At 47.4% G+C, this 24,992-nt stretch overlaps 1 long non-coding RNA gene across 2 annotated transcripts in view; it reads left to right on the top strand.

Moving 5' to 3' along the window:
• The window catches only part of LOC112951771, a 91,766-nt gene continuing 66,774 nt past the window's right edge, over positions 1-24,992 (top strand). Inside the window, exon 1 of one of the 2 annotated variants that reach the window (XR_003250274.1) lies at positions 1-29. This is a non-coding gene — a long non-coding RNA (uncharacterized LOC112951771). Of the gene's footprint in view, positions 30-1,955; positions 1,999-24,992 lie in introns of those variants that run through there. The other variant, XR_003250275.1, reaches the window with a different exon arrangement.

Below are 24,992 nucleotides of genomic sequence, written 5' to 3'. Positions count from 1 at the left end.
GCCTGCCTGTAGCGCATCATGTGACGCGGGTAAGTCGGGCGGGCGGGCGGGCGAGCGCCACAGTGGCCGCGGTTGCCCCCCATTCATTCGGTGGGCGCCGCGGGTGCGGGTGTGCGCGGGTGTGTGTGACACTGCCCCTGTGAGCGCGGGCACAGAGACAGACACAGAGAGAGAGGGGACCCTGTGGCAGGGAGAGAAAACAATTTCTCCTGCTCTGCAGCTTCTGCTCAGGTCTGTGCCTATTCCGTTTCTTATCAGAATAAACATACTTTTTGTTTTTTTCCTTGCCGTCCCAGTCAGCTTTCTTCTAAGGGAAAAAAAATCGCATACTAAAGTTAAATCATTAAAAAATGTTGGAAGGCTGATCTTTTACTAGCTGGTGGGCAGGACGGAGGGGGGGGATGCTTTGGCAAAGCGAGCCTGAATGCAAGGTTATTGGATTACCGGTGAGAAAGCTGTTAAATAAACAGAAAAAGAAAAGGTGAAGCTCCGGCGTTGCCGAGTGGTGCATGCGGAGGTGCGGGAGTGCCCGGAGCGGGGCCGCCCGCGGGCCGCGCGTGTCCCGCGGCGGGGCGGCCCGGCGAGCCACGGGTTAAGGCGGCGGCGGCGGCGGCGGGGCCGGTGCTCCCGCCGGGCCGTCTCCCGGCTCCGCGCGGGGCTGTCACTCGCCGCGGGGCCGGGGGGCGGCGGGGAGGAGCGCGGGCACCGCGCTTAAGGTGGACCGGGATGAGCGGGAGCTGGCGGCGAGCGCGGCCGTTGGGGACCGGCCGTTGGGATGCGGCCGTTGGGCCGAGCGCCGTGCCAGGAGCGCCGCGGCGCCCGTGCGCGTTTTGTGCCTTGAGGAACCGCGGCCGTAACTTTGGGTGAACTTCGAGGGCGAGAGAAGGCATCACGATAGTAATAATAATAAGAGTAACAAACGCCGCAGCTGTGTGGCGGCGCGCGGGAAGCCGCGAGCCCTTTGTGCCGCCCCGCTCGCCGCGCCGGGTGTCGAGGCGGGGACGCCGGCTTGGAAGCGGCCCCGCGGGCCGTGCTCGCCGCCGGCCCCGCCGCCGCCTCAGCCCACAGAGCCCGAGCCGCCGCCAGCCCGCGGGGCCACGGGCCCGGCAGGGAGCGGGGCGGCGGCAGGAGCCCCCGGGCGCCCACTGCTCAACACCGGGTGCATTCCTGCCCGCCGGGTGTCACTTACAGGGATGTTTCACTCTCGCCTCAGAAAGCAGCCTTTCCTTTGCGTGGTGTTTGCTCTTGACGGCACGCAAAAATGGGTTTGTTTTAAAAAAAATGTGTTTGGAAACAGAGCGGACGTGAGCGGTTTTACATCAGATACTGAGGAAAAACAGTTAAGTTCACTGATAGCGTGCCTGTAAAATCCTACTAGCCCCTGGCAGGTATTTTTTTCCCCTGAATAAGTAAGTAAACCTTTTTTTTTTTTTCCATTATGTATCATAAAATAAACAGATTTTTTTTCTTTTTTTTTTTTTTTTTTCCTTTTTCCCCCCCTTTTTTCCCTTCGGCCTTGGCACAGCGGCAGGTCCCGCGCACGGCGGGCCCGCGGGGCTGCCTCGCCTCGCGCAGCCCCTAGCATATGGGCTCCATTTTCTGGTGCCTCCTTGGTCTCCCACTCTCCCGAAACGTGGCAGGAGGAGCAGGGCGGTCTCCGGCGTGGAACGAGTGCCTAGGCTGGAGGTGGGCAGTGGGAGCGCCGCGCTAGTGATGCCCAGCCCCGTGAGCAGAGCCCGGTTTAACCGCATATGTACATATATGTGTCTATATATGTGTGCGTGTAGGTGCACGGCAGGCGCGGGCCGGTGCCCCCGCCGCGGCGCTGGCCGCGGGCGGCTCGCGGGTGCAGGATGACGTCACCGCGCAGCGCGGGGCTCCCGCCGCCGCCTCCCGCCGCCGTCCCCGCTCCTGCCCCCGTGCCGGGCACCTGGAGCCCGCGGCGGGGGCGGGCACCGCGGACCGAGACCCTTCCCTGCACACGGGCAGCTTTGCAAGGTGGGTTGGACTTTGCTTGCCTTCTTTTTTCCTCCGTTAATGGAGCAGTGAATAAAATTTAAAGAGGACTGTGAACATTCCTGTTTTCCCTTTCTTTCCCCGTTGTTTTGCTACCGGGGGTTGCGAGGAGTATGCTCCGAGTAAGAAGTAGGAGATGTGTCATGCGTCACTGGGGCAGGGGGCTGGAAAGGAATTTGGCCCTGGGGAGATGCGGTTCGGGCCGTGCTGCCGGTGCCGAGGCGCTGCGAGGCTGTGCGGAGTGGGGGATGGAGCTCCGCGCTTATCCCCCTGCTCCCCAGCGACACTGCTGCTGGTGTTTTCAGGCCTGCCCACTGTGCTGTGGAAAAGCTTTTGCTGGAAAGGACCCCACGAACCCAGCAGGGAGCAGAAGCATGGGAATAGCAACTTTTAGCAATAAACTTCAAGGTTTCAGGACACCCTCTGCCAGGTATTTCTCTTATTGCCCTGGTCAGTATGTGCCAGATGAGTTTTGCTTCAGAAGAGAAGCAGTCTGCATATTGCAGCTTTTCTGCTGTGGGGTGCTGGCGTGGGGCGCGCGAGGGCTCGGGCTGCAAGCGCTCGTGGCGGCGGCGGTGCCGCTGCTGGCGCTTCCGTTCCCACGCGCGGGCGCCGCGGACGTTCCCGCCGCCGTGGAGCACAAGCAGCGCGATTGTGAGCGCTCTGCCCTGGCTCCCTGGCTGCTCCGCGCAGCGATTCCGGCACCGCGCTATGAGGGCAACCTGTTGGCTGGAGCTTGGCTGGACGTTGGTTCACGCGGAGCAGTTATGAAGGGAAGGGGTCTGCGTTCCCTAACCGTTGGGTAAGCAGTGTCTTTGAGTGCCAAAGTACCCAAAGTTGTGATGTGGTTGTCGCCAGGCTGGTGGTGCCACCGCTGCGAGCATCCTGTGGCTGCTGGTGGCACTTTGCAGTGTGGGCACCTCCTTGCCCGCCTCCGAAAGGAAGAAGTGTCATTTGTGCTGGGTGACAGGTATTGCTGATACAAGATTCATCTTGGGTAAATCATTGTATTTGCCAAATCACGTAAAATGTGAGACTGTGAATAAGGTTTTTGTACATTAATAAAGCAAGGGAATATAAATATATTATTGTTTGGCCTGTGGCCTTTTGGATTTTCTTTTTTTTTTTTTTTTTTGGGTAGGGAGGATGCCTGTGATATTTGCCTTTCCCTGACAGAAACACAAAATGCAACTAGAAGATAATTTTCCAAAGTGAGGATTTCACGTTTAGAAAAGCTGAAATGGATGCAGCCCCGAGACTTTGACCTTCCCGGCTCTTGACTAGCGGTTGTTTACTACAGCTGCAGCTGTGTGTGTTTGCAAGAGGAGGAGCTGCGAACACAAGCGCGCTCGCTTTGCAGGGCGAGAAGCAGCCCCGAAAGAGGCCGGGACAGGAGGGCTGCCCCCGGGCTGGAGGAAAGGCAGCGCCCGGTAGCCGGGGGCTTTGCTTTCCTGCACACTGATGCTGCGTCTGTAAGGCCGATTCGGAGGCTCAGAAGCACAAGTGTGAAAGCAGGATACACCTGTGCTGCCTGTGCACCGAAAAAGAAATTCCACCTTTTTTTATCTCAAAAATTAAATGCATACTTTATGCTACAAAAAAAAAAAAAAAAAAAAAAGAGAAATGCCTTTTCTAGATTATTATTTTGCAGTGATACTAAATGTGCTTTTAACAGTGTTGTTCAGTCAGTCAGAGGTTCATGTAACCTTACCCTGTGAGGCTGCCGCGTTCAGCAGATGAACTTTAGACGGTCCTTGTCAGAGCTAAGTGAATTTTTCTTTTGAAATCAGTATTAGGTGTGCAAATAAACAAGGAGCAGGAGTTACACTTGAGGACTCGCGCTGTCAAAATGTTTTTATTAGTTTATATCTAGGCATAACGCTACATGGGTAACTTGGCCGGAGTGTTGTCCGGACCCATCACCGTTGCAAAAGGGAGTAAAATTGGGCTAATGCAATGCACTAATGGACTAACTGCATCCTTTTTTGAAGTTTGTTATGAAATAATGTTAGTGCTGCTGCATTTGCATTGGGAAGCTTGTTTCTGTGCAAGAGGTCTGCCAAGATTTGGTGCCCTAAAGTTTGTGAACTTTCTCACACTTTGTTCAGGTTTGATATAATTGGTAGTTTGGGGTTTATTCTGCATTTATGCCTTCATATTTGTTCGTAAGCAATACCTCTGTGGTCTGCTCTTAAATTAAGTTTGTTTATTTAATGTTTGGTAGCAGAGAAGTTGGAAGCGTGTACTGGAAGGGAGAAGGAGGGGAAAAACCAGGGTAGCTTTGGCAAGAAGTGCAGATGCCTCCGCTGCACGAAGCACTGAGTGTATAGGACGGTGTAATCCCTCGGTAGTTATCAGAAAGCAACATCTAGACTCTGGTCCAGCCAAAATCAAAGCATAATATAAAAATATTATTTTACATTCATGTCCTCTGCCATATAATATGTTTTGAGCTGAAGAAAAAGGCCTTCAATCATGGCTGTTCTGGTGTTAGACCGGTTCTTTTTCTAATTCGTATCCTGCATTTTTGGGAAGGGATGGTGGTACAGGCCATCCCTGTGCTGCTCAACTGAAGTGTATGGTAAAACTTGGCTCGGGAGTGACTGTGACTTCATGGGAAGTACATTCGGGGGCTGAAATTAGCACAGGCCAGTGCGTAATCCTGGGCGCTTTCCCTGAAGGAAAGGGATCCTCTTTCTCTGGAGCGTCTTCCCTGCGGCACTGCAGGCAGGGGTGGCTTGGTGGAGCCAGCATTCGGTCCCCAGCTGGATCTGCCCTCGTGCCGTGCTGCTTGCACTGAACTAGCCCAGTGATGGATCCCCTGGCGCTGCCTCCTCCCCGCCCCGAGGGAGCTCCCTTGCCTCCAGCTTCAAGCCTCACACTGATGATTTCTCTTTCCACATCTGTGTGAATCAGCTCCTTTGTCGCAGGAACCTCTTCAGCTGCACGCATGAGGATAGGTAGCATTTGTCCAGCTGCTGTCTTGCTGATTATCCCTTTTTTGTTGCTCTGAGATCATTAAATCATTAAGTTCAGGTTGTAAAAGCTAAGATATATCAGAACTGAAATTGCTCACGTAAGGTCAGGTAAGGTCACGTAGTCAAAGACCATTAAAATACATGCACTGTGAATCAGAATAAACTTCTCAGGGACCGCTGTATTTTTTGTCTCCTAGTTTGTTTGTTTGTTTGTCTGCCTGTTTTGGGGATGAGTGCTGGAGGAGCAGGAATTTCACCACGTGTGGTGGTGGTTTTCCTCACCCGGCTCCCTGGAGCTGCTGGGCTTGGCAGGCTGGGAGTTGCAGCGAGGAGCAGCAGCCCTCGAGTGGAGGGAACGCAGGGGCAGCAGCAGCGGCTTTTGTCCGCGTTGGGAACCAGGCTGCAGAGCAGGAACGAGCTCTTTGCTGAGGGCTGGCACCGCCTGCATTCCGTGTTCCCTGCGTGGCAGAGCAATGATGGGGTGCCGAAGTCCCCAGCCTGGTTCCTGCCCCTGGATGGAGTGTGTTCCAGTGGTTTAAACACAGAGCAATTAACTGCATGACCGTGGCCATCCCTGCAATAAAGAGGGTAATTTCATTAACCAGCTGGAGTATCATGTTGGAGACCGCAATGCTGGCCTTGGAGCTGACAGGAGTCACTTCACACAACCACTTTGTTACTCTCTCTGGAAGGTGGGAAGCAAAGAGCCTGATCCCAAGTTACCACACGGCGCTGCTCCATGGCCAGTGCTGCCAGGAGCACGAGGTTGTGGACGCTGATGCCGATTCTCACGCGGGTACATAGGGATAGTCTCCTTCCCTTGGCTGTCTCTGCCGAGGCCAGCGGTGCTTCTCATCAGGCGGGAAGTGCGAGGTGGGAAGCACGGGGGGAGCTGCCAGCAGTTCAGTAGGGCTGAGGTGCTCAGGGGCTGCTCAGAGTAAGTTGATTTTGTTAGGAGAGTCAAAGGGTGCCAGAGCCCTGGCACAGGCTGCCCAGGGAGGCTGTGGAGTCTCCTTCTCTGGAGATCTTCCCAACCCGCCTGGATGCCGCCCTGTGCCCCGTGCTCTGGGTGTCCCTGCTGGAGCAGGGGGTTGGACTCTATGAGCTCTAGAGCTCCCTTCTGACCTCAGCCGCCCTGTGATTCTGTGTGGCTCTGTCAAGGCTGCATGTGCCCGGCCTGGGGACACTCCTGAGCACAGGAGGGCACAGGGCACAGGTTGTACTTGTCAGGGATGTTGTCCTGACAGCAGCAAACTGTCGCTAAAGGCAAAGGTGCAATTTCTCTTTTGAAAAGTATAGACTTTCTTTTTCCTCATGGATCACTGAGTGCGAATCTTTCCACATGAAAGTACTGTGCTTTGTTTGTTTGATTATTTGTTTCTTAACCTTCTGTCTGAGTTGTGGAAAGTGGCTTAGGAGCTGGTACTAAGAACATTCAAGCCAAACTTGACAGCAGCAAACCCTGGAGAATTTCAGCTGATAACAGTTAAGGTTTCATATGCAGAATATGGAAGTATTACAAATCTATAATGTGAATATCAAAAAATACCTATGATGATTGTCGTTGGTTGTCATTTACCCTGGAGAGTCTTCCTTTGTTTTCTCATGGGACCAACTTTTTCAGGGGTAATTTAGAAACAGTGTTTTCATAGAGGGAGTAACAGTCGATCATCTAAGCCATAAAGATACTTAGATTTTATATTCTTCATTGTCAGTTCTTCCTAACTAAGCAAAAGTAGGTCTGTGACCATCTTATCCATGGTCACAGATGCATTGCCATGAATCTGAGCAGAACTTGACTTAAAATCAGGATAATGAATGATGAAAAATGAGGATCAGAACGATGTTGCAGTGTAGCTTTTGTACTCGTTTGTTTTTATTTTGAGCGGGCAATGCTGGCACAAAGCAATTTGCAGCTAGCTAGGCTGGCATGCTCTAGGAGAACATGTGGACAGCTGTGATTCACGGCGCTTTAAGATGTTTCTAAATGTTGAACAGTAGCTGGAGCTCTTCCAGTTCCTTTTTCATGGAATTTTTGGTTGCGAGGAAATTTTCCAGAAGTGGGAAATGAAGCAGTTTTCTTAAAACCTAGAGGTGGGGCAAAAAAAAAAACCCCTTTCTTTCTGATTCCTGTAAATCAGTAAGAGTTCTAAGATGATTTTTTTTTTCTGTGATTCCATCTAATCAAGAGGCTTCTGCATCAACAGTGTCCTGCATTATTTAAAAGGAAAAAATAGTAAAATGGATAGGTTTAAGTGGATACGTTTCCCTTTTCCTTCTTATAGGGAGAGCATGTAAACTCAGTCTGTTTAGCAGAAAGATTTGGAGGCTGTTAATTCCTCAGCAGTAGTTTTCCATTTGCACTTTTACTTTCCAGGTTTGCACTGAGCTAAATCACTTTTTTTCCCTTTAACATGTCATTGAGTAAAAAGTATATCTCACTAATTCTGGATTTTCTGTTTTGAGAAGATCGAGAAATTGCTAAATGTGTAACAGTTGGGTTATGACCACTAGGTAAGCCTACTGGAGTAAGATTTACAGGAGGCACAAGTAAAACAGTTTAAGCATGGCACGAAGTGAAGAACTTTCTAGATTTAGTGCAAATTTTCCTCTGATGGAAAATCCAAACCAAACTGGTGTGCAAGACAGAGATATTTTATGCTCACTGGAGATGTGCTGTCCTTCAGTGTTCATGTGTTGCTGGATTTAAGCATTATATGTGCATGTATCTGTGTATATTCGTATTCCAGAGAGGCACGTGAGCTAGGAAGCGATGGAGCTCTGCTTCCTCATATAATGCTCGTGTACACACACGTGACATGGGGGAAGGCTCCGAGCTCTGAGGAGCAGCTTCAATAAAGCGCGCTGCTGTCTGTAAAGGAGCAGCTCAAGCTCGCTCAGAGGCAGGTCTAACATCACCGCAGTCATTCCCGATGGGCACGAGTGTGTGGGGTTGTTCCGTGCACAGTGAACAGCTCCTGTGGGAAGGTGCTGGACTCCCATCCCTGAAGCTCTGCCAAGCTCCGGCAGTGGAGGAGTTGCAGGGGATACACAGGGTCATCCCTGAGTCCCCAACAGGGGAGGGGAGTCGAACGGGTCTCCTCTGTACCAGGGAGAGGCTTCTCTGGTGGCCTTGGGTGGAAAGGTAAGAGTGGAGCCGTGATCACCTGTTGGTGACAAGAAGGTGGTGCTTCTAGAGTGTGCGTCGAAACCAAATACAAAATATATCTGTAAGGAACCCGTTCCTCTCTGTGAAAGGCCCAAGGTGATGTAGAGATGTGCTCTGAGTTTAAAGATAGGTGTCAGGGGTCCCACTGTGTGTGTTTAAATCCTTAGAAAACCACTCCTGTCCCTGCAGGATTCACTGCTGGCGAGGAATAACACGTTCTGTGTTCCAAGGGCTCTTTCTGTGGCTTTTGTTATTTGCTTTTTAATTTGCTGTGTACATTTGGGTTCCTTTGGTGGGGTGAGCACCGGCAACGTGTTTGTCTGGTGGGCACAGCCTGAAGTCCAGCAGCATAAGAGAAAAATACTTGTGCTTTCAGATCCCTCTCGTGCACGTGCCCGTTTCATGGTCAAGTTTCTTCTTGCGTTTACTCCTGATGCACTCAATTTGATGCACTTGCGTCCATCGGTTCTTGCCATGTTTAGTCACTGCTTTTTGATGGTGCCACTCGGCTGCTCTTCACCTGAGGAGTGCTGTTGTACTCTGACACTTCTGGAGCCCTTCCACTAATGCTCGGAGTGGCATGGAATTAAAAGACTTCTTGAATTTTTATTGCCACTCCAATTTTCAGGATTATTTTATGTCTGTCTTCAATCTGTTAAAGGTGTAGCAACTCTAATCACATTGTTTCCCAGCCTCTCTTTTTCTTTTAGCTTTTTTATTGCTCACACTTGTTCTTCTAAGTTCTTCCACTGAATAAATCAGTAACTCTTAATCCCATTTATTTACCTAAAATTGTTGCTTGCTCCCTGTGAGTGCTCAGCGTGAGTGATGCCTTCCAATTGTTCAGAGAGTGATTAACAAAAGAACTGATCGAACTTCTTGTCCTTCAGGGCTGTGATAGAAGATGGGTTGGGGACAGTGAAAGATGTTGCCGCTGGTAGATATTCCTGTGCCATTGTAAATAACAACATAAATGCAACACCAAATGTCCTCATTTTGTACCAGTGGAAAATTAGAAGTAGGAAAATACTGGCAGTTGAAGCACTCCCCTTTTCTTGAGTTCTGCAGTGTCAAATCAGCAAAACCAACCAAACAAAAAGTCCTTATAAAACGATTTGGAAAAGTTGTTGTTACAGAAGGGAGTAAGAAGTGAGGTTTAATATGCTGAGGAGTTCATTTGTTGTAATCTCAGCCGATAACAGCAGTCAATGGTCTTCAGACACGATAGTGTTTTTAGGTAAAAGCTGCATGAATAGACAGTAACTCCTATGAAGAAGTTGGCGATAGATGATTGAGTGAAGCACAGCAATCCTGTCCCAAAAGCATCTTGACTTGGTGTTTGAAAATGTAGCTGAAAAGTAGAAGTCAAACTCTGCCAGAGTATGTTTCAAATCCTGTTAAGGATTTCTGCCTTTTTTCTGAGTGAAAAAGGCCGAATTCAGTCATAGCTGCTGAATTGGATTTATTCTTCTACTTCCTATGATCGCTGGTTTTGGAGAATCATCTAGTGCTCTGTGTGTTTGGCTTCCAACCTGAAACTGAGCTTTATTTTAGGAGGTTTTGAAGGAGCAACTTTGTTAGTGTAAAACTCCGTCCTTGCCTTTGGTGTCTCTCTTCTGCTCTCCACTTCGGCCTCAACGTAGACTCCTAGAGCTGATATTGAGAGGGAAATTTGCCTGTGTCTTAAGCTAAGGAGATTTGTGCCCCTCAATAGAGCAACATGTAAAATATATATTTTTAAGTCCACAACAACTTAGCTAAAGGTTTGGAAAGTGTGAAGCTACATGTCAGGTTCAGCGTTGGCTTGAAGGCTGCTTACAGATGGTGCCTTGTTCTTTTGGAAGCCTTTAGCTGGTGGTGGACACATTAGCATTTAAGTAATGCTAATCAAAGGAACTCACTGTAAAGTCAAATTAAGTTGTCTTCATTGGGGAAAGGACTTAGTGAAGAGAGAAGAAATATTTCTTTAATTTTTTAAGCGTGGGATCAAATTGTAGATTCATAGATTTGCAGATCAGAAGAGGCCGCTGTGATTTTCTGATTGCCTTTAAATAATGCAGCCAGCAGAATTTCACTTGGGCCCGTGTGAAGCAAATGCCTCTGCTGCAGCGAGGGCGTTTGGTAGATGGTGCCATAGAAGACTCCACGTGAGGAGGAATCAACGGGTTTATTTGGCAAGTTGTTTACTGTAACCTTTAGGCGTTATTTTCACCCCGAATTTGTGCATGTGTTTGGCTTGCAGCCGCCTAACCTTGTTGCAGCTCTGTCTCCCAAGCGAGGGGTCAGCCAGTCTCCCGTCAGTTCCCTCGCTGCCTCCCCGCTCCGCGTTTGCATAATTGAACAGGGCTTTAATTTGCTGCTCGTGGAGAGGGCGAGTTGATTTAAATCATTTTGATTTAAAGCAGCAAGCACGAGACCTTGCCCTAACCAATTAGTCTGAATCTTTTCTTATTTCCGCACTTTTATTCCTATTTCTATTTAATTTCCAACGACTCCCATTGCCTAAGTGACATTAAGTACCTGGATGCGTAGCAGAATAAGAAGTTTTTATACATACAAAGTGTATATAAAGTGTATAAATCCTCATTTAAGATATTTTTATTATTTGACTATTTTATTGTGCCGTATTTTTAAAGTAACATTTAAAAAGTATCTATGTTTTAAACCAACTGGTGTGTTAAGTGAAGGAGAAATGCTATTTAGTTGATACAACTAAGTCACAGTTTAAAATATCCTTGAATGTTTTTGAACTAGCAGATCTCATCCTTCAGCATATTGGTTATAGCAGAAGAGAAGAGAAAAGTAAATTTCATTTTTTTTTCAGCAGATTTTTCGATTTTTGGACAAACTAGCTATTTGTCTATTGTAGTTGAATAAGCTGTGAGGAAGGTGCGTGCACCTGCTTATGCAGCAATTTCTTACAACTCCCTTTGGTTTAGTCCGTGGCTTTTATCAAGTTGCTATGACATTTTCCATCAAACTAAACAGCAAATGAGTACAGCTTGAGCATTCCCAAACGAGGAATTGAAACCATTGCCATAATTTCAAACTTAACTTTTTTAGAAAATAATAGGTTAAATAAAAATCAGAATTTTTCATTAGAACTGGTAATAGCAAAGAAAATCATTTTGCTGCCTGATTTCTGGAATGCTCTTTGTTACTCTGCTTCTCCTGGGGTTCTTTTACTTTGCCAAAAAGATAGCGCATGTGTGTTTATGTTTCACATAATTCAGTCGCAGTTGGCTGTACTGACACTCCCTTTCTCAAGTGACTTTTCTGAGGAATTTATTCAGTGTCATTTATTTAAATATGAAAACACTGCTTAGATTGGCTGCGGAAATGATGTGAGCGCAGTCACCCATGCTCTGTTTTTTGTCCACTGTGTTGGTCTTTTTAGACCTTTCTTGCTCGCACCTTTTTTTTTTTTTAAATCTTTGTTTATTTTCCAGGATTGTTTCAGCGGTAATAATGCTGTTATTGTGCAGACACTCCATTTCCCACCATAGCTGCTGTTTCTTAATTATATCTGCTTTTTAAAAGTGAGAAATTTAGTTGATTTTCCTGAGCTTTGCATTTTTTGTCAACCTTTTTTATGATGTAATTTTGTTTATAACTCCACTTCTGCTTGTATTTCTCTTTGAAAGAAAGAAAAGTAAGCAGGAGGTATAGCTCTCAAATTGAACAGTTCGAAACAAAAATCCTTTCCTCTTCCCTAAAGAGGGAAGAGGAAAAATTTGGGGGCTCTGTCCTCATCTTTTCTCAAGCTCGCATGCCACTGTAGATCATGTAAGACCAGGAGAAGGGACAAGTTGTGCAGCTGCATTTTGTGCAGCAAGTCAGAAAACTCAGAAGTTGCTGTTCACTGGAAGGGTGTTTTAGTTCTTCAAGCTGCCTGGGAAGAAAGCAAAGACCTCCCCGTGGAAAGAGCGCTGGGAATGGAGACTCTTTGCCAGGAGAACACACTCTCACACCCTTGGGAGAAGTTTCCATCAGTGTTTGCTTGTCTGCTCTTTAAAAAAGGAGGAGAAAGACACTGTAAAAGAGGTTTCCTACACAGCTTGTGCCCCACTGCCACAAAACTTATTAGTCTGCAGGGAAAACAGCACCTTTCTAAAACTAAATCCCATTGGACGGTACAATCCCAGGCATTGCTCCAGTTCCTCCTCCTACCAAACTCCTTCCTTTAACTCTGCAGTGATTTAGGCTTCCGCTGAGCTCCTTCAAGTGGGCTTAGGCTTTCCTGGGGGCCTGCGACTATTCATGATTTTTATGTCCTTTATGGGCCCCCAGTTTACTAAGAAAGCCTCTTACAATCAAGCCATGGTGTTAGAGGCTTCCAAACAGCTCTCAGTGGAGCTGTTGAACTTGGTCTTCTGAGTAGAGCTCTTCACGTGGCAAAAAGGGAAACGTGAGCCTGAAACATTTTCACTCGTTACCTTAAAATTCTTTCTCTGCTAAAGCTAATAATATTTTTACTGTTTACTAAAAGTTGAGATTTTAAGATTTATTTTATTCTTTACTGGAAATACTGCTTTTGTTTCCTTCACTTGGTATCTGTTGGTATTTTTTCCTGTATAGTTTTAAAGTTTGTTTTAATGCAGAATTAATTTCCATTGCACATGTTGCCAAGTGTGAAGAGAGTCATTTCCTAATTTATATTTTCATGTTACAGATGACGTAGCATGCTACAGTTCCTAGAGTCCCCAGACTTACCTGAAGATCCATTACAGCAGTGACGTGTTGTTTTTCTGAGTTAATGCAGGAGGTCTTAGTGCACGTGGCACCTCAGTGCGAGTGCGTTCCGCTGCCCCTGGGGCATCTTGTGATACCCCCAGTGTGCCACGTGGAAGGGGACGCCCTGGGTCACGTGTAGTTCCCCTGTGTCCCACGTCCTGCCCTTTGTAGGTGGCGGCACCTCAGGTTCACGGCGGCGACGACGACGACGACTTCGCTTGCAGCCTCAGACGAGGTTCCCTTGGGCCCCTTCTCAGCCTCGCATCTGGGTGAGGCCTCATGTTGCAGACAATTTTGAGAATTTTTTATTTTTTTGAAGTCAGAAGTTAGTTTTCACTGCTTGACAAAAAAAGTTCACATAGCCAGTGTGATCCCGGGTACCTCCTGGAAGGAATTCTGTGTAATGGTTTCAGTTATTTGGTGTGCGGAGGCTCTTCTCTTTGCATGTCAGGAGTCTTTCTGCTGAAGTTAGTACGGTTGTTGAACAGTTGCAGGTTGGTTTCACGTGTTGTTCTCAAAAATGGATCTTTCTAAGCTTCAGATTCATGTTGGACGCAGTAAATTCCATTCCCTTCTGCCTGCTCGGATTCTGCCTGGTGTCGTTGTGTGGGGAGGAGGATGAGGGGCCCTCACTCTGCGCCGATGCTGCTGTTGGAGCACTGAGTTGTCAAAGAATATTAATTTCTTAGCTAATGTTGAGTTTCTGTGGGTGAACAAAATTCAGCGAATAGAAGTCGGTACACAGCTCTGGAGGCTTCTTGCAGGAGATCACCAAAGCAGGTGCTTGTGACATGAAGTGCTCATGTGGGAGTATGATGTGTGTTTTCTAGTCTGGATTTTTTGATAAAACTTCCAACAGGTTTTTCTCTAGGAGGTGGGCACATAATTCTCTTTCAACGATTCAGATACACTCTGCCTTTTTTTTTTTTTTTTTTTTTTTTTTTTGAACTTGTCTTACAAAGCTTCCAAAGGATTTCTGGATTTCTCCTTTGGCTTTGAACTGTCTTCAATGTGCGAGAGCACAAACATGTGGGTACTGTCATTTTGTTTTAAAGTTTTAAGTCCTCACATTCCTTGAAGTGGAATTCATACATTTGTTTTCCTGCTTACTGTCAGGCTTTACTTTTTCCCTCCTCTCTTCTTCAAAAAGGAATTCTTTTTTTCATTGCTGTTTCATGGATGACCTTGCCTTTTCCAAGGCATCAATGGAATCACCTCAAATATATCCTGTGCTCCTCACCACTTATTTTCTTACGCCTCAAGGCTAGTCATGCCTTAAACTGATTTAAATGTCTGCCAGAAAAGAAAAATAATAGAGAAAGTCAAGTAAGTGGCATTCCATTATGACGTGTTACTCTATCCCTAGATTTGGTGTCTATTTTCAGCAGCATTTGAGCTTTTTTGTGAGAAACTCAGAGTTTGGAGCAGGTGAGGAGATGCATTCTAACCTCGGGGGGTGATGAGCTGGCTGATAATTTAGAAGCCGCTTCAGAATGTTACAGTGAACGTAATGCTGTTTACCCTGAACTGTTACGTCTACAACCAGGAAGAGGACTGTGGAAAAGCCAGGTAATATTAGGGTTATTACTGTGGAGACTCCCGCTCACAAATCACAGGGATTTCTATAGGCAGTGGCCGGCTAAGCAGCTCCAGCGGCTTCTGCAAGCGGATTATTTTTGCGGAAGGTGCAAGGAAAAGTGCAACTTTCCTTTGTGGGGCCAGGAATAAACTTCTGTGGCCCACGCAGCCGTGACCGGTGCATTGCGGGAGGCAGTTTGTGGGAGCTCTTGCCCACTTGGTTTCCCTGGAAACATGATTTACAAATATTGACTTGGGAGAGCTGCAGCTTAGCGCAAATCCTAAACTGTTGGTTCAGGCTTTTGAATTAGTATCTCCGAAGAGTTTAGGCCATATTGAAAGTTACTGCATGCCCACAAGCTGTTATTTATAATAATGCTGAGTTTAGATGGTTCTTGATGTAGTGGCTAATCCTGGACACAGGAGGACTGGAGAGAATCTGTGTGAGCATTTTGTGGAATAAGGAATGGTGACCGAGGATCCTTGGCGCTGGGCTCGGTGCTGAACAGCCCGACTCCCACTGAGGTTAATGAATGAATACTGAGGTTAATGAATGATACTCCTAAGATCCATCAGATCATTAGGGCCTTGCTCAGCTGATGGCCTGGAGTTCCTTCTTCCCACTTAGACATCCGCAGCATTCAGGCCTTGCGAGTGTGGCTGAGCTCCTTGGAGGGTGCTCTCCATGTTCTTTGCTGCGCTCATGCAGCAGATTTTGTAATAAGCCTAAGCAAACTGCATTTCTTATATGTTATTTTTAATGTATAGAAGTATTCATATATACTTAACTTTTAAAGGCTGCTGCTCAGAATTTGGTCTGGATGGACTTGTTAAAATTTTCAGAAGGGAAGGCTCTTTATCCCTGGACCATGGTGCCAACTATACAGAGCATTCCGATGCTGGTATTAAATTCATTTTGGGGCAAAGAGGAGTACGGGAGGAAAAGCCTATGGAAGCAGCTAATGTATATGCTGAGTGCTGACTGGTATAGAGCATGGCAGAGAGAACGAGGGGTTGCTTCTGTACGCTCGTTAATGAGGAACAAGTCGTGATTCACTCAGTCAAACCAAGATATTCCCGACTGTGCTTTTGGTGTCAGTGCCAGCTTAAACTGTTGCCACCAGTCTCTGAGGGTGCTTGTCCCTCTGCGTGCTGAACTCCTCACTCATCCTGATCATGCTCCTGGTAATGCTGCACTCCAAAGTGCATCAAGGAACTTAGGCCTAACTCCTTGATTTTTGCTAGCTTATTCTTAACTCTGGCCAGTTTCCTAGTCTCATTCATTTTTCACTACCCTAAGTAGTTCCATCTATGCAAGGGTGGAATGGACTAGCAGGTAGAAAAGACTTAAATTCCCTACTTTTTAATAGAGAGGTTATCTCCAGAGCAGAGCTTTGGGTTAGGTTTCTCCAGCTCAAAGTCAGTCCTGGCTGTATGTGGTGCCTGTAGTGGTAGTTATTTCATAACCACGCAAAGGTAGAAGCGAGACATGGTTTCTAAGGCAAGGCATGGCAGTTAAGACCAGATGGTGTAATTGGGAAGAATACAAGCGTGCAAGCCTGATCAGACCTGAGAAGGACTTGTGAGTTGGGACAAAACAACATTGTTATTTTTACTTTTTAACCCAAATGTATTGCTTGTTTAAAGCGAAATATTGTTACTCCTTCCAAGTTGTGCCTTGGTGCTTACAGAGTCGCTGGTGCTGAGTACTCTTCCTGCACGGTGCCTGGCGTCAGGCGAGACGGATCCGGGTTTCCCTCCCTCGGCAGCTGCAGGAGTGTTCTGCTCTGGAGGTAGGAGGCAGGCTCCGTTTTGCTCTGGAAGTAGGAGGCAGGGCCAGGCAGGCGGCTGTGTAAAGCTGGAAGGGGGCAGGCGCTAACATTCGGAGGCCCTGGCAGCACAGGGGGCCAGAGACCACCCAGGTACCTACGTCTGAGCGTCGCAGGTGAGAGCGCCAAGTGTTGGTGTCGTGACGTGCTGCGGGACTGAATGTGGACAGCAAGTAGAGACCACAGAAGCCCTCTGTGCACAGGGCAGCTCTTGCACTAAGCTGCTTTCACTGAGACGAATGGCCTTGTTTAATGCTCTGTGAATAGTACTTAACGTCCGGAAGGTTGTATGTGTGTTTGATGTTTCTGATGGGGCTGCTTAGGAGGGATTCAGCTGTATTTTTAAAAATAAAAACGGTCCTAGCAGGTTAAGCCAGTCTGCTCTTGACTGACTGTGTGCAGAGGCTGTGAGAGACGATGGCGGTGGCTGTGAAATGGCAAAATATTAATGGTGGGAAGAGGGAATTGGGGACCTGTGGAAAGAGAGAAAGTGCCTACACAGAAAAGAGGGATAAAAGGCAGCGATGGAGAACCCCATGGAGACTGCAAGTGTATAGAAGGGTTAAGCAGGAGGGAAGGCCAGTAAATCTGAAGGAAAGTTTTCCTGGTTGATGTTTTCCTTTGTAGAGGAGGAGGGAGGGAAAGGGAAGTGCTTGTTTACTTGATGAGCCTTCTGTGGAACTCCTCTGACCAAACCGAGAGTGTTGCATGGCCAATGTTGTGTGTGGCTCATGGTGTCAAACACAAATACTGGCAAAAAAGGAAGTCTGCAGCGTCACGTGAAACGTGCTGCTTTGTGTAACCAGATGAACTGTGTGGATTACTGCAAAGTAAGCTGAGGGGGAAACAAGGATTTACTGTGTAAGAGAGAGCTGATAAAATTATATGATCGTTTTAATGTAAAATGATAGAACCAATACCAAGGCAACTTCATCCTGAAGGATGGATTATAAGCTAGATGCCCCCCGATGAAAGCAGGACAAGAATCGCTGTTCTGTACTCAATTTTAGAAGGAGGAAGGGATAACTGCAGTGAGCGTGTGTGGAGAATTTTCAGCATATGAAAATCAGGAAATGCAGGAGAAGGCAGTGTGATATCCCTGGCATCTGAAAACACGGGATTATTCAGGGTTCTTTTATTTCATAATTTGGTGTGCATCTTTTGGATGTTGCATAATTTAAATCATTAGAAAAGTAGCCACAGAAACTGTGAAGCCTCTGGTGTGGTGATCAGGATAAAAAAAATATACACTTGTCCCTTTGGCTTTTTCAATTTCCTTGTTTCTCTGGGTGTTAGCAGTAAATCATTAGTTGTCATCTTACAGAGGTTCAAGAGAACTTTAAATGTTCAGTGTGTCTTCAGATGAATGTTGATACTGTTTTCAGCTTTATGGGCCTCACTGTGCTCTAGCGAGTGTGATTAGATTTCAGAAGCAGTTCGGGGATATTTATTTAGCTGCTCTTTGAGCGCCAGCGAAGGCTCGGAGCCTCCTGGCGCTCTGCAGGGGCTCCAGAGGAGCAGCTCGAGCATCAGCAACAGCAGTCCGCAGAAGCGTTGCCTTTTACCTCGGGTTATATTGACTTTTCAAAGAGGCATGATGAAAGAGGTCGGAGATGACCTTAGTCACAGAGAAATATCAGTTCAAATAGAAAAGAAGTTTCTCCTTATTTACCTTCAGCCCTTAGTGCCTGTGAATCTTTGACTATGAGAGTTCTCTACCCAGGCACCAGAGCTGCGAAGAGGTACAGATTTCTAGATGGAGTATTTGAGTTCTGTATTGGTGAGTATCAATACTCTGGGATAGTTATTTCTGCTGGAGGAAATACCAAAGCTCTATTTACAGCGTTAAGATAAGATATGCTCTGTGCTGATACTGAAATGAGAGGTGGTGCATAGACAAGGTGGACGTGTTGTCTCCTTTGGTTCAGCATCAGTCCTTTGTGTCTTCTGCTTGGTGCTTTCAGCAAACAGTCACTGCCACAGGCTGATGTTAGATCCAAGGGGCAAACATCAGGTCTCCCTTTGAGGGGAGAAAAAGGTGAGGGCAAAAAACTGATAATGGAGTAGACAAGACGCGGGAGAGTTTTCCTCACCAAATATAGGGAACTAAGTATTCTGGATTTCCGTATCACATCATCAGTTGGTTAAAATATGCCCCTGAAAATACCGAAAATAAATTCGCAGAACAGCAATATAACAGACTGGGCATATGTAAATGGTGAAGTTACTGAGAGAATAAGAAATACTGCTTCTAAGAAGGAAAGGTTGGTTTCACAAATGGATTCTTGTGGAAAACGCTTGGTTTTAGTATACTCAAAAAAACCAAAGTGAGTTCCTCCCAAGCATCCTCTCTAGTTAGCAAGCTGCAGCAGCAGGTCTGCGCCAAGTGAGAGCTGGGTGGCTGGCCAGATTTCTGAGCTGGAAACTTCAAGGCATCGTGAAAGGTATGACTGAATATTGGTGTACTGAAGAAAATCACTTGCAACACAAGTTCCAAACAGACTGACTGTCAGTTGGGGACTTTTTTGGGGGAAAAATAATAATAATTAAAAAAAAAGACAAAGAAATGTGGTTCTTTAATTAAAGACCAACAGGGTTATTGTAGAGTGGACCTTTATGTTCGCTACAAGTGGATATTCACTGTTGCAGCTATCAGCTTTTGCATGAGGAGCATGTTCTTTCTAATCCGTGTGTCCAGAAGGTCGCTGCAGGTAAATAAAATTATTACTTCATAGTTTCGTCAGATTGTTTGGATTTATAACAGTGAAGAGCCCTTGGTTTGCATGACTTTGGGTGTCTTGCTTACCTGCCGAGTTCCCACCTTCTTACAGCTGGCTCTCTTCAGGGTTTTCACAGAGCTGGTGCTTAAAAAGCTCCCTGTGGTGACTGTACACATACAAATTGAAGAGTTTCATGGCACATCATTATGACTGAGTTTCAGCTTTAAAGATGTTATCTTAGTCTGCCAGACCATAAAACTTGAACGGAGCTTTTCTTTCTGTTCATCGGCAGTAATACAAGTGCAGCAGGTGAACTGAGGCCTCCCTCCTACACTCTGATAACGTGCAACTGCATTGCGTTAAAAGCTTCAGATGATAAAGAAAAGGGACAGAATGGGGGCTTGTGGTGTGTTTTCTGGTTTGTTGCTTCTTTTCATTTTTTTAAGACAATAAGTAACTTTAGTTGGGAGAAAAAAATGTATCTTTCCAAGCTGGAACAATGTAAAAACACCACTGTTGTTATTTTACCTGAATATAATCTTAGGGAGAAACTATTGGTTCAAGCTTACAGTTGCCTTCTTTGTAACATTTGTAATTTTCTTCTGCTTTTGTTGCCAGCTTCTTCCCCTTGATTAGTCCCTCTGTGTACCTTTTCTTTCTCCTGCTCTGTGGTATTGATGCACTGTTTTTCCTTGTTTGGGGTTTGGAGTTTTAAGAAGTGATTGGGCAACAGCCTTCTCCGAGCTCACCTAGCCCTCCTTTGTGACCCCCCTTTCCATTCTGCATTATAAATTAATGATGCAGTCGCACGCAGAAGATGATTAAGACAGGGGAGTGTGGACAGGGTTCCTATTTCCAGCTCTGGTATGGAGTGTTGGCACCTCTTTGGGAGCTTCTCCTGGCATTCATGACTTCTGGTTCAAATGTTGATGATAAAACATGCAGGAGAACACTGCTGTCCTATGAGTACTAAAAGTGGTTGTACCAACTGAAAGCAGTTCACATGTGATATAGAAATGTGGAATTGTTTCATGTCATTTATTGAAACAGTTAAATTAGTTCTCAAAATTTACCTTCAGGGTCTGAAGTTAGGTACCCAAAATGCGTGTCTGCTTTTGGAACAGTTCAGCTATTTGTATTAATTTTCGTACGGTGTGGATATATTTGTAAATAAAAGTGAGGTATTTACAAGAATTATTCTTTGTAGATTACGATCCATAAAAATTCCTGAGTAATAATTGTCGCAGTTCAGACGCACAAGGCTTGGTTTAATGCCAAGTGCGAGAGTGGTTGTTCTTGTCCAGCTAGTGCTCCCTTTGCTACTGTCTGTACAATTTCTAAGTGATTGGAGATGTGCCTATGAGGTGCTCCAGCGTTAGGAGTTTTGTTGGGATGATGGTTTCAGGCAGATGAAGCTTCCGCAATCATTCCCTGGATTTCGGTTCCACAGCTTACTGTAAAGGCAGCCTTAGGTGACATGGGGATTAACTCTTGCAAGTTGTAGCACAGCAGTGGCTAGAGATTCAGGTCTTGGAAGAGCTAGCTTTGGGCACTGTGCAATTTCTTTAAATGGTTCTGGTGGAAGAAGGTAAGGAAGAGCAGTTTTGATCATAGGAAGTTGCATCTTCATGTGAGGAAGAACTTCTTCACTGTGAGGGTGCCAGAGCCCTGGCACAGGCTGCCCAGGGAGACTGTGGAGTCTCCTTCTCTGGAGATCTTCCCAACCCACCTGGATGCCGCCCTGTGCCCCGTGCTCTGGGTGTCCCTGCTGGAGCAGGGGGTTGGACTGGATGGTCTCTAGAGGTCCCTTCCAGCCTTAAGGATTCTGTGATTCTGTGACTCTCACTGGCGACCTTTGCTTTTCTTGGCCTCCTCCTGATTCCAGTGAGGAGGCAGCTCTCCCCATGTAACCTCTGTACCTGCAGGTCAGGCTATTCCTTCCCAGGTACCTGAGAGGGCATCAAGTTAAGCCTTGTCTTACCTTTTAAAACTACTTAGAAGTCTTTGCAAATCTTTACAAGTCTTCCATTTTCCTCCCCTTTACGCCCTTCTTTTCTCCCATTTCACCCAACTCGCTGGTTCCTTCAGTGCCAGCACATGCAGCCTGAAGAACGTGCAAAAACAAATCGACGTCTCCACTGCTCAGACTATCTGCTTAAGCAGGAATAGCTTTTTCCCTCGGCTGGCAGATGAGAGCAGGGCCGGAGGCGGCGCCAACGGTTCGGCGGCAGCCCGGGGGTTTTGCACAAGTCTCCAGAGTTCGTGGCACTGCTGACGATAACGTGCAAATCCTGACGCTTAGGAGAGCTTTAGTGCGCTATCGAGTAACATCAGCTAGTGACATGGTGCTTAACTCTTCTGCCATTATATATGTTGCTGAGTAAGAAATGTAAGGGAATGTAAGAAATGTAAGTGAAAGGTAAGCAAGGAAATCGGCTGTGGGCTGTTAGTGTGGAGAGAGCATCATGGACGGGTTGTTCCTCAGGGAGCCCTGCGTGGGGCTTGGCGCTTCTGCAAGGCCCCGGGATGGCTAGGAGAGAGGGGAGGCGCTGCTGGAAGTGCAAAGACCAGCAGGAGTTTCAGGGATCGCTTACGGTGACTCAAGGTTTATTTTTAGATGCATGATTTGGAAATGGGGCCAAAACAATCCCTAAAATTGCTTGGATAGTTTTAAGAGCAAAGTTTGTTCTGGGTGTATCATAAATCCACTGTCTCCCTCTGACTTCTACCCAACCTCTCCTGTACGCCTCTGTTGTCTCGGGCATGTGTGTTACTGCAGTGGGAGGGCTCAGCTCACGGAGGCACTTGGAGAAGTTCCCCCCGGAACCGCTCAAACGCGCGGCCTCCAGCGCCTCCGGCACCAGCAGGCTCTATATCTTGTTTGGCACTCGTCTCTGTCCGGCAGCAACAAAAGTAGCAAGGTACTAAAGAGCTTCTAATGCTCGCTTTGAGCGAGTTGATAAAATGGGATTGGCAGAAAGCCAGCGGAGATTAATCAGACACAGTTTGTTAAAGGTAGCGAGTGCTGTTAGTTTGAGCGCTGCCTGTGAGCCTCTCTTGTCTTCTGCTCAGGAGAGAAGGGCCTTGTGCCCCACGGCAGGGGGTCGAACTGCTCTGTGGTCCAGTGGGGCCTTTTCCTCCTTCGGCCCGTGCGGTCCCCAGGGATCGTCGGTCTCGGCTCTTCGGGATCCTGTCCTGCAAAAGCGTCTCGTGGGCGACACGTGTCTAGATGGCTCACGTTTGGGGAGCTGAAATCCCTGCTGAGGTGCAGCCCGCCCTTAGGCACGAGCTGAACGGTTGGCGTTGCCTTCTCCTGCTCTAGCCTCTGCCTGGTGTAGGCTAAATTAAAAAAAAAGCAGACAAAAAAAAAAAAAAAACCCAAACAACAGAAATGACAGATGTTTGTGGGGTTGGAGGTATCTCCAAAGCAAGGACTGAGTCAAAGATAAAGGTTCTTTGGAGACTTTATTTGAATAAAATGCAGTGGATGGCTATCAAACCAGTTTTGGCACTGAGATGGTGGCATGTGAACGTGTCTGAATAAACCTTCCCTTTATTGCCTTTTTCTTTCTTTTTGATGTCCTTCCTTCTGCTGCATGCTTTAGTAAATTACTCAACTAAATAATTATATTTTTCTTCCTTATTCTGAAATTGCCTCTTCATTCCTTTCAGCTCATCCCTTTCTAAATCGGGTCTATTCCCTCACTTTTCCCCTCCACCCACTCTTACATTTATTCAGACTTGACTGGGAAAGGGATATGAAATAGTCACCTCCCTCGTCCTCCTCCCGAGACTTTTATCTGGCACATTTCTGAATTTCTTTTAGTCCCATGAGCAATTCGTAAAGGATGGAGTTCTTCTCCCATGTTCAGCCAGTGCGAGGTGATTGCCAGAGCATTGTTCTTAGGAAAACTTATTTTTCTTCTGTGAGTGGAAAAAAACAAAGGCCAAGACCAAATATTTTTAGAGCAGTGATTAAAAAAAAGTTTGTGTTCAGGCATCCCTGCATTACCCAGTGAGTGACCCAGGACCGAGACAGCAGCTGTGGCAGTGGTCTGAGATCCTGAGTGCCGGGCAGAGCACCAGCAAACCCATACGTTAAAGCTCAGAGGGAAAGGTGACTGATTTTTTTCCCAGAGACTGTAATATGGCCCTAGCCTGGCCCTTCCATACGGCACTGCAGGTTTGCAGCTGGGCTTGTAGAGCTCGCCGACCCCTTGCTTAAGGGCTGTGAGATAATCCCTGAACCCCAACTTGTAGGAAATAGATCACAGAAAAATGCGAGGGGAGTGGATGTACTGACGATAATGCCCGTCTGAAAGGACCCAAACTGGCGGGTACCAACCAGTGCAGACCTGCTGGACCTGCTGTCCTTGGCCCCTACGCCTTGAGGTTTCCTCGCCGTGTCTTGAAACACTTGGTGCTTTGTGTTGGAAAGCAAGCAGGACGTTTCCTGGGATTTCATTTGTGCATGCGTGGGAGTAACTGAGCAATACAGGAGCCCGCAGGGAACGGTCACCATGCCCCAAGGAGGGTGGTTGTGCACACGCTGTGACTCATCCAGAGGGACGCTGTCACCCACTGGAGACTCCAAATCCTGCTCTCTGCTGTGGTCTCCCCTCCGGCAGAGGGAGGGTTGTGACCCTGAGAGCTGCCGGGGCAGTCACGGCTCCTCCCCGGACACCCTCCGTTTGTGTGCACATTGCTTTAATGTTTCTGCTTTTGCGGGGCTGGGTCTCCTGCAGCTCTCGGCCACCTCGCAGGTGGCTGGGACAGATGACTGCTTTGAAGCTCCTCGAGCAGCGTACGATGGCTCGCACGCAGCTCCCACGAGATGACGGCAGCAACGTGTCCAGAAGCAGATTTGTGGCACGGAGGTTTTGGGTTAATCTGCGTGCACAGATGGAGGGGCAGGGGAGCCAGCAGCCTGCGCTGAGGCTGCTGCTGCTGCATCTCCCTCGCGTGCGGCTCCGTGGGGACGCGAGGCCTCCGGGGATCGATGACTGGGTCCCCCACACCCCTAAGGTAGGAGATACACGGCTCGCAGCTGAGCACGGGGAGGTTTTGCTGCAGGGTCTGTAGGTCTGGGGAGGCCGGCCAAGCTGTCTTCCTCCCTGCCCTCTCCGGAGTGCTTCTATTCCGTGCAGCTGTGGTGCTTCCCAGCTGCTGCCTCTCTGTGTTCCCTGCCGTAGAAGGCTTGGAAAACCTGTCCACTGACTGCTGCTCTTTGCCAGGAGGCTGCTCCCTCTCCCACCACGGTCTGTCCGCTCAGAAGAAGTGCCCGCTTCTTCCCCGGGTACCAGTTCTGTATTGGGTAGCACCAGCGTAAATGTGAGACTGCGGCTGTTTCGCTGGTGTCTCTCGAACCATTTCAGTGGCTGAGGGCTGAGACTGGTCAAAACTGACTCTTGGTGGGCTCCTCTGAACACCTTCGTGTTATCTAACTGCCACGTGCATATTTCTTTGGTCATGGGTCCTGTGTGATGTACAGAACCGGCTCAGCGTAGTTCTGCAGAGACACCGTGCTCCTCTGAGAGCCCATGGAGAAGCGTCTGCTTATAACTAAAATGCAGTTGTTAAAATCCAGTCCCCAAAGCGCAGGTGGCTTCACAGAAGTTGTACTCAGTTCTTGTGTAAGCTGGGATTTTTAAGGTGGCTAAAGAAACCCGAGTAATTCTCTTGTATTCTGGGCTACACTGTTACTAGTAGCACTTTTTCAAAAGTAACCTGTGTTTCTAACGCTGCTGAGATATCAATTTGGTGTTAGTTTGGTTCCGGGACAGTGCTCTAGGATGTCCTGAACCGCTTCTGAGTATTCTCACAGAAACAATATGATCTGAAAAGATTCACAGAAATCAGGTGGCAGCTATGTGGAAGAGAAGAGAAGAGAAGAGAAGAGAAGAGAAGAGAAGAGAAGAGAAGAGAAGAGAAGAGAAGAGAAGAGAAGAGAAGAGAAGAGAAGAGAAGA

This window comes from Nothoprocta perdicaria, unplaced genomic scaffold (genome assembly GCF_003342845.1).
Source record: "Nothoprocta perdicaria isolate Ctin4 unplaced genomic scaffold, notPer1 scaffold_37, whole genome shotgun sequence".
NCBI classification, from domain to species: Eukaryota; Metazoa; Chordata; class Aves; order Tinamiformes; family Tinamidae; genus Nothoprocta; species Nothoprocta perdicaria.
This window is presented reverse-complemented; position numbering and strand designations above follow the sequence as displayed.